This window comes from Papilio polytes, unplaced genomic scaffold (assembly GCF_000836215.1).
Source record: "Papilio polytes unplaced genomic scaffold, Ppol_1.0 DF824303.1, whole genome shotgun sequence".
NCBI classification, from domain to species: Eukaryota; Metazoa; Arthropoda; class Insecta; order Lepidoptera; family Papilionidae; genus Papilio; species Papilio polytes.
Genome location: NW_013524901.1, coordinates 335,065 through 342,853, shown reverse-complemented (window position 1 = coordinate 342,853; position 7,789 = coordinate 335,065).

The window sequence follows — 7,789 nt, the reverse complement described above, 5'->3', positions numbered from 1 at the left end:
TTAATTTCAATAGAATTTAACAAAAATTCTTGTACGACAGATTATGCAGTACTTGTAGTTTTGCATTAAGTGATGTAATAATTATATAACTTTTTAAAAATAAATGTAATCAAAGTTGTATGCTTTATAAGATTTTACGATTTACAGAATAGTTTGCCTTAATATCAAGCTTTCGAAAAAACCTCGCAATGTATTTGCGTGTTTCATCCTATTTCATTTAGTAGAAGCCCACCTTTATGACTACGGTCTAATTCCAAATTAGAGCAATCAGGGTTTAATTGCTCGTCCCACGGCGGGTGGTAAATAATATATTTTTTTCATTAAGGTAAGAGTGTCATAGGATCCCAGTTTTAATTCAAATTATGTCGTCAAAAATATGCCACATTGTATAAAAACAGTTATGCGTGGTTGAAAAGATAAATATAGATGTTTAATTATGGTAAGTTAGTTAAATTGCAGATTAATATCATTTATCATTCCTAAATATATCAGTGGAGTCCATAAATAACAAATTAGGTTTATGTTTGCTGTCGCTGCACCGACCTCAAATATTTGTACTATGAATTGAACCGATTGTTGGTACGCCAGTTTATATTCAGCTTATGATCTGTAAATAAAACTATGTAGTAAATAATAATATAAAAGTAAATACTTGTACATTGACAAAACTACATGCATTTGTATAATAGTTTTTTTTTCAATATGCAAATTTAATAAAATTGCCTCTTGGATGCGGTATGCACTCTCTCCAAGTTATAATGAAAATAGCATATTCCGTATTGCAGTGGATTGCAACAATTTTCAGCGTGACAGGCTCTCATTGCGTTGATGACGTGAGCGCCTTTGAGCGACCGCGTGAATACATTATTAGTGAGTGCACATCGCCTCTATACATTAGCTTATAATGTAGTCATTTTACGTGATAGAAAAGAAAAAGACATGCTGTAAAATAAGAAATGAAAATGACTTATATTTTAAGGCCAATAAACACGGACTGAAGACTGATCAAAGCTATTAGTGTTTGTTCGGCCTTGGTAAAGTTACATGATACATGGCGATCCTTCATGTCGTTAGAAAAAGTAAAAAAAGTATATTTTTAATCTAATTATAACGTATATGAGTCAACAATTCTAAGAATTTCCAGGTTCATTAAACTGTTAAAGTTGGTTCGTCAATTTTGGAAAGAAAATTATCTCTATTTTTGTACATCCTGTATGAAGCTACATTTTCCTTATCTCGCAATTCTTTATTCTGTCATGCGATGTCACATCCCGCGTGTTCCTTAATGACCTTATTTTCTCTAGTTTATTTTGCTCCTGTTTTTTTTTCTTCACTTTAATCGTGTAGTCTTAAAGTAACGTTGTACTCAATTTTTTAATTCCATTTTATAGTCTATTTGGTAGCTGATAGCAGTATCTTCATACTTTTGTTTCTCGTAAGTTGCCTAATAATTTACTTTTATATTTGAAAAATATTTCTTTTTACTTGAATGTGAAATTTCTTAAAAGGTAATAGCCGGCTTTCCCCGTGTCAGGTTTATGTAGGTCGCAATAAGCTCGTTAAATATAGCCAGGGTAGATCTATGGATTATATCAAATAGGTTCTAAAAAAAGATAAAAATTACTTATGAATAAATGAAACTAAATATTTTATAGTCAAATAAGTAATTTAATTTAGTGAAGTTTGTAAATAAAACTTCTATCTAGTCTGTTTTAAACATTTTCATCATATAATTAATGAAAAAAAAAATCGTAATACTAGACATTGTTATATATCGTTTTTAATGGTATGCAGTTGCAAATGGAAAATGCGAGATATAATAAGACGTACTATATTCCCCCACAATCATTTTGTTTCCATTATTCAGAAATGTAGTTGATATTCCGCAGCGCCGACTGCCTCGCCCGCGGCGGCGTGGGCACCTCGCTCCTCTCACAAACTTTTACTTATCTTAAACAACTACGGGAGCTAACAACTTTTATGAATATAAGTAGATTTGTGGAAGCTGAACGAAAGTTTATCTTGTGATAAATGTGTATGGAGAATCTTTTTATTTACCAAGATTTTATTCTCATAAAAGGACAATTTAGCATCATAAATAATAAACAAAAGTTAGGCCATCGTAGTTTAGCGTAAATTACAACAAGGTTCTTTTAATTACAGCTTTCTGATTTTCCGAGAGTTTCTCTTGTAAAGTAATAGGGTCCTATTTTCGACTTTTCTAATGTTAAATGTTTAGTGGTAAAACTATAGCTCAATTTAAGATCACTTTTAATGGCCATAGATTGTTTTTGTCCTTTTCCAGTAAAAAATTATACGACAACTGTATTTTATGGTAAACCAATGATACATGTTTGAATGCTAAAATTTTATTTGAAACGGCAACATATCGGAGACAATCTCGTGTGATGTCAATAATAAATCCTTTGTAATGGTTGTTTTAAAGTCATAACATCATGCCGTATAGAGCCTGTTTTCACTTATATGGGAGTTTTGAGATTTTAATAAATATATGTCACAAATACAGATGAGTACTCTGTACTAATTGGTAATGGGTTATATTAAAATTATTATAGACTGTTGTAACCTTTATAAAAACATCGAATTTCGCTTTAATATCCGCAAAACAAAGATTAAATCCATTAGTATTTAGTGTAAAAACCTGACTGCATCATAGTGTAGCAGAAGCAGAACTGCCAGCTTTGCTGGATGAGTTATTGCAAATTCTGCATCGGCTTTTAAAAAGATAGCTTGTAAAGATTATAAAACCTATAAACGGATTAAAATATTCTTTGTGCAATGATTTATTGGTAATTTATGTTCATGAAAAAATGTTTAGAATTACTTAAGAATGGAATAATTTACTAACTAGTTCTCTGTTGTAATAGCTAGCTGTCGCCCGCGACTTCGCCTGCGAGAAATTAAAAAACTGTTTTATCAGTAGTCCAAGAGTTCTTCCATCTAAGTTCTACATCTACGCTAAATTTCTAAGAGATTGAGCTGTTCTGGAGATATATGTAGTAGCAAACATACATCCCACTAATTTGCATTTCAGTAAGAAGAGAGGGAAATGTAGGACCGTTTACGGAAGGTATAGGAGAAAACTTAGAATTGTCAAAAGGTTGATACAGTCTAACGATGACGATGTTATTGATAAAATAACTGAATATTAACGCAATATAATAATTTCACACTAAACTTCACTTCTCCAGCACATTTTCCAAGCCTACGTTTAAGCTGCGTCGGCTCAAGAGTTGTTGACCTCTTTGGAATATTTTAATGATGTTACTGACGACGGCTATTTAAATTACTATTGAAAATATTTTGTAATTATAGACTTTACATGAGTAAAAAAACTACTTGACATTTTTATGTTTGATTTAATATTATACGTGTTTAAAAATAACAAATATGTTGCGAAAAAATAGGCTACAAACTTTAAGCTGATTTATATTGTAACGGATGGACAGATTACTTTTTATCGTAATATTGCGTGGACGAAGTCGCAGTCAACAGCTAGTGTTAATATATAAGTTTGTATTTGCCAATGTATGTTTTCTTAAAGTTCACATGCTTGTTCTTAGAATACACAAACTCATTTGCTTTAATTAAATGGATTGTTGATACAATTCGAGGAGAATCCTTGCGCTGTTCAACTTAATATCAACAATTACTAAGATGAGAATAGTAATTGTAAACTGTTTTTGTACCAAATGTAGCTTAGATGTACTTTTAGCAATGTTTGAATTGCCTCTTAAATTTTATATTACCACATATTAAATTTAAAAATAAAAATAGACGTCATCTTTTATCGCAAATTCTTCTTAAATTACATTTTAAATTTAATACTGGATTTTGAAAATGAAAGCATTTTTAAACATGAGTAAATTTAAATTTGATGATAGGGGATAAGTTTGTATTTGTCAGCAGTAAGTGAAATGGTACGTCGATAGCATTTTGAAAGATCGTTCACTCGCAGCATCTGCCTTCAGTCAGCAAACAAATACGTCTGGTCCTGATTTATCTATACTAAAAATGTTTTAAACATATACACATATAGTTTCATACATTTTTCTGGACAATTGTGATAGTTCTTTAAAGATATTGATTACTTCTTTATATTTGGGAAAAATGGTCGACTCGAAAAGTAATATTTTACAAGACGATCTGCGATCAGTCATCTGTTGCCTTTAAAAACAAAACACCAAGAGGATGAAATGAAGTTGAAATTAAATGTACACAAAAAATGGAATGACTTTGGAAAAGCAATTTTCTTATTTCATTTAAACCGTTTGACAAAGGTTGATATTTAGATCATGAAAACCATGACCTAAAAACCATAAACTCTTTGTATCCCTGTAATAAATAAAGCAAGGTATATAAATCAAAATTAGTATATAAAATTAGTATAGGTTTGTTGCTACCTCGAAAACAAATAACCGGATTTGCAAAATTAAAATTTGACACAAATGTGAACATAATCTGAAAGAACAATAGTCTAATTTTCAATTCCGAGCCATCGAAGTCACGGGCAAAAGCTAGTTTGTTATAAAAATAAATGTGTAAAGTTAATAGTTTCCGTCGGCACAAACGCTTGTTACTCGAGCATAAACGTATTTCACGACATTGTTCAAAACAGCTGTAAATTCTATCGTAAATGTTTGTTTAACAAACTCGAGTAGTGGAATCCCATTCATCTTGATTCATTGATATTTGCAGAGCGGTCATTACGTGAACGAGAAATTTAAAAATACCTATTGATGAGTCATCGTAGAGCGGACGTAATATGTAAGTCGTTGAATGATGTACGTAAATGCACTCTTCTTGTAGGTGGACGATAAATATTGGTCAGTCAATATCGATCGCTAGATGGCGCTAATAAAATAGTCGCAGAGTATGTAACATGATTATATGATTTAATACACAAACGGGACATTTATTAAAATGTCAGTAAACAAAGCAAATATCTTTAAAAAGAAAATCAGTATTATACGAATACAAAATAATAATATATGAAGATCAATTTCCTTTCCAAGATTGCAACTGGCTGACATGACAATAAATTCATGCATAATGTAAATTAAAAAACATAAGAAAAATGTGATTGAGTGAATTTACAATAGCAATTGACCTTGAGACTGTGAATTACATCAAATGTCAGTTCGGTAAATTGCAAAAAAAAACTAGCCATCACGCGAACACGCGAAGTACTACAGCTGCAATACGCCACTAGACAAGCCCTAAAGACGAGTATAAAGACCACTAGCGCTAGTAGTTTTTCGTACTAGTTGAAGGAGTTTTATATAAAACCTTGTTATCGGCTCATCGTTTACTAAAAACTTCACTTGTTTTCGGCTTTTGTAAAAATGAACGAAACGTTTACATTGCTTAACTAAAATCGACGAGTAGAGAGATTGGCACGTAGTGTACAAGATCAAAAGATTCTTTCAATACATTGTTTCCAGTACTTTATTCCCTTTGATTATTTTTTGTTATAAATAGAAAAATAAATTTATGTAAACTATAGTGTAGATCAGATTAGCAATAAGAATTCTTCAGATCTGAAATTAAGATATCTTGAACGTCATAAATATTCCATTTCATTTCGTTGCTTCCGTTTAATAAAATTGTACTAATAACAAGGAATTTTTCTTATTTTCGATTCTCATTCTGTTTCTTAAACACGCCGTGATAAATTGCAATTGAGCGAGGAACTCATTTGTTTTGTTCTCAACGTAAATAAATTGCAACGTTGTGTAAATTTATTTAAAAATTACATTACACAAGATTTTAAAATTGCTACTGATTTCATGTTTTTTTTTTACAGTATAATAGCAAAATGTTCGAAAGCTTTGCATCCGGAATACACATGTTGGATATTTAAAATTATCAAATCACTCTGATCCCATACGATATCCCTTTAAAAATATGCCGATTCGATAACTATCAACCTACTTGTGTGGTGGTTTAAAAAGTGATTCAAGTTCTCTTATTTTAAAATTTCAGCCATACCAAGATGGAGACTGTTACCTAAAATTGTCTGAACTCGTAATTAAAGCTTGAACTTTTACCTTTAGATCTTAGTAAATTGATTATCAAAGAACAAGTAAGAATCACGAAGTTGATACACGGAGAGATAAGTAATTAAATTTTCAGCTTAATTATTAGATTAATTACAGCTAATTATGATCTCATTTATTTTGTCTTTCAAGTAAAGAATATAAGCATGTTCTAAATACTTTTGATGTTAACCCTCACAAAAGATACCATAAGTGTCGATTTGAATTTGAATTGAACCCGAGTGAGAGGACTACAAGTGTCCGCTGTGTCCCTTTCTCACATTGACCTAGTGTTGCCAAATATCAATCTTCGTTGTTTGTAGAAAAATAGGCGATTTATATAATGTGTTATTTCGTGTAAAAACATTTACTTTTTAAATGTTTCTAAATAATTATAATAATTTATTACCGACATGTTAAAGCAATATTATTTGTTGCTACGTGTAAACACTTATTAACACAAAAAATTTACGATTGGGGTTCAGGTTTTCTTTTATTTGTTGAAATCCGGACACCTGAACTGACAACCCCACATGACATTCCGACTCGGACGTTAATGGCGGATCTTTTTTGATTTCGTGGTGTATTTCAAAAATTTTAGTTTTAATGGGAAGAATTTGTATCATGGACGCCTGCGGAAGCTAGTATTATGCTGATTGTGGGTTACGTAATCACACGTAATAGTTTTAAACATAATTTGTTGGTGATGAATTATGGTGACCATGCATGACTAACCAATCCTAGTTTGTGACAAACTTCACAAGACTGTTTTATTTAGCAATATCTTATTTAGAATTATGTATTTTATATTGTTATTGATAAACACATTAATGATAACAATAATACATTAAAATCGATCTGAAGCAATAATCTGCTGATGTCAGACAACAAGAACAAGAATTTTGTAATAACTGTCCTTAATTCATATTTCTACATAGTCACCATCGCCAGAGGGATAAAAGGTACAGTTATTCAGGTCTCGCTCGGTTTCAATATTGCTACAAGAGCTCATTTCTATTCTAGAAGTACTTCCATCATTTTCATTCATTTAATATAAGGTAGTTAATTGTAAAAACTTAATAAAGTTGCAAAAATATTGTGTTTGAATATTTGATATCGTATTGACTGCCAAGAAAGCAATAGACATAGGTTGATTAAAAAATAAAGGATTTAGGCGCAAAACGTCAACGAGAGTGCAAGATGTGAAGCAAGCAATGTAACAACGATTTTATTTTAACGAATGCAATTTTATCCATTAATGTAAATAGTATGTTTATCAGCAAAAAAGATGATTTTATTAGGAGTACTAGTTTACATGGTCCAAACGATCCGGATTTATAAAACAGCAATATTTATCAAATAGTACCATCTTTCAAGAGCAGCACCATACGAATTATATTACGATAAGGTAACAAATTACATTCTATTAGATTTTGGATTTGATCAAACTAACGCAATAGATGTCAAATCATACGAATAGTAACAGTTATCGCGCCATAACATTGGCGTCCCGGGCAGTCGCGAGGCGACGCGGTCACGGCGGGGTCAAGAAGGAGGCGAGGGCGGCGAAGCACGGGCGACGCATCACGCGTGCGTGATGTCTCCGCGCGTTTACGCCGTTTTGTGAATAGTGATTTAAAAAACAAATCAAAATGCACTAAAAACAAAACAAAATACACCAAAAACAAAATATTCTCAAACAAACAGTACACTAAAAAGTAACGAAATAA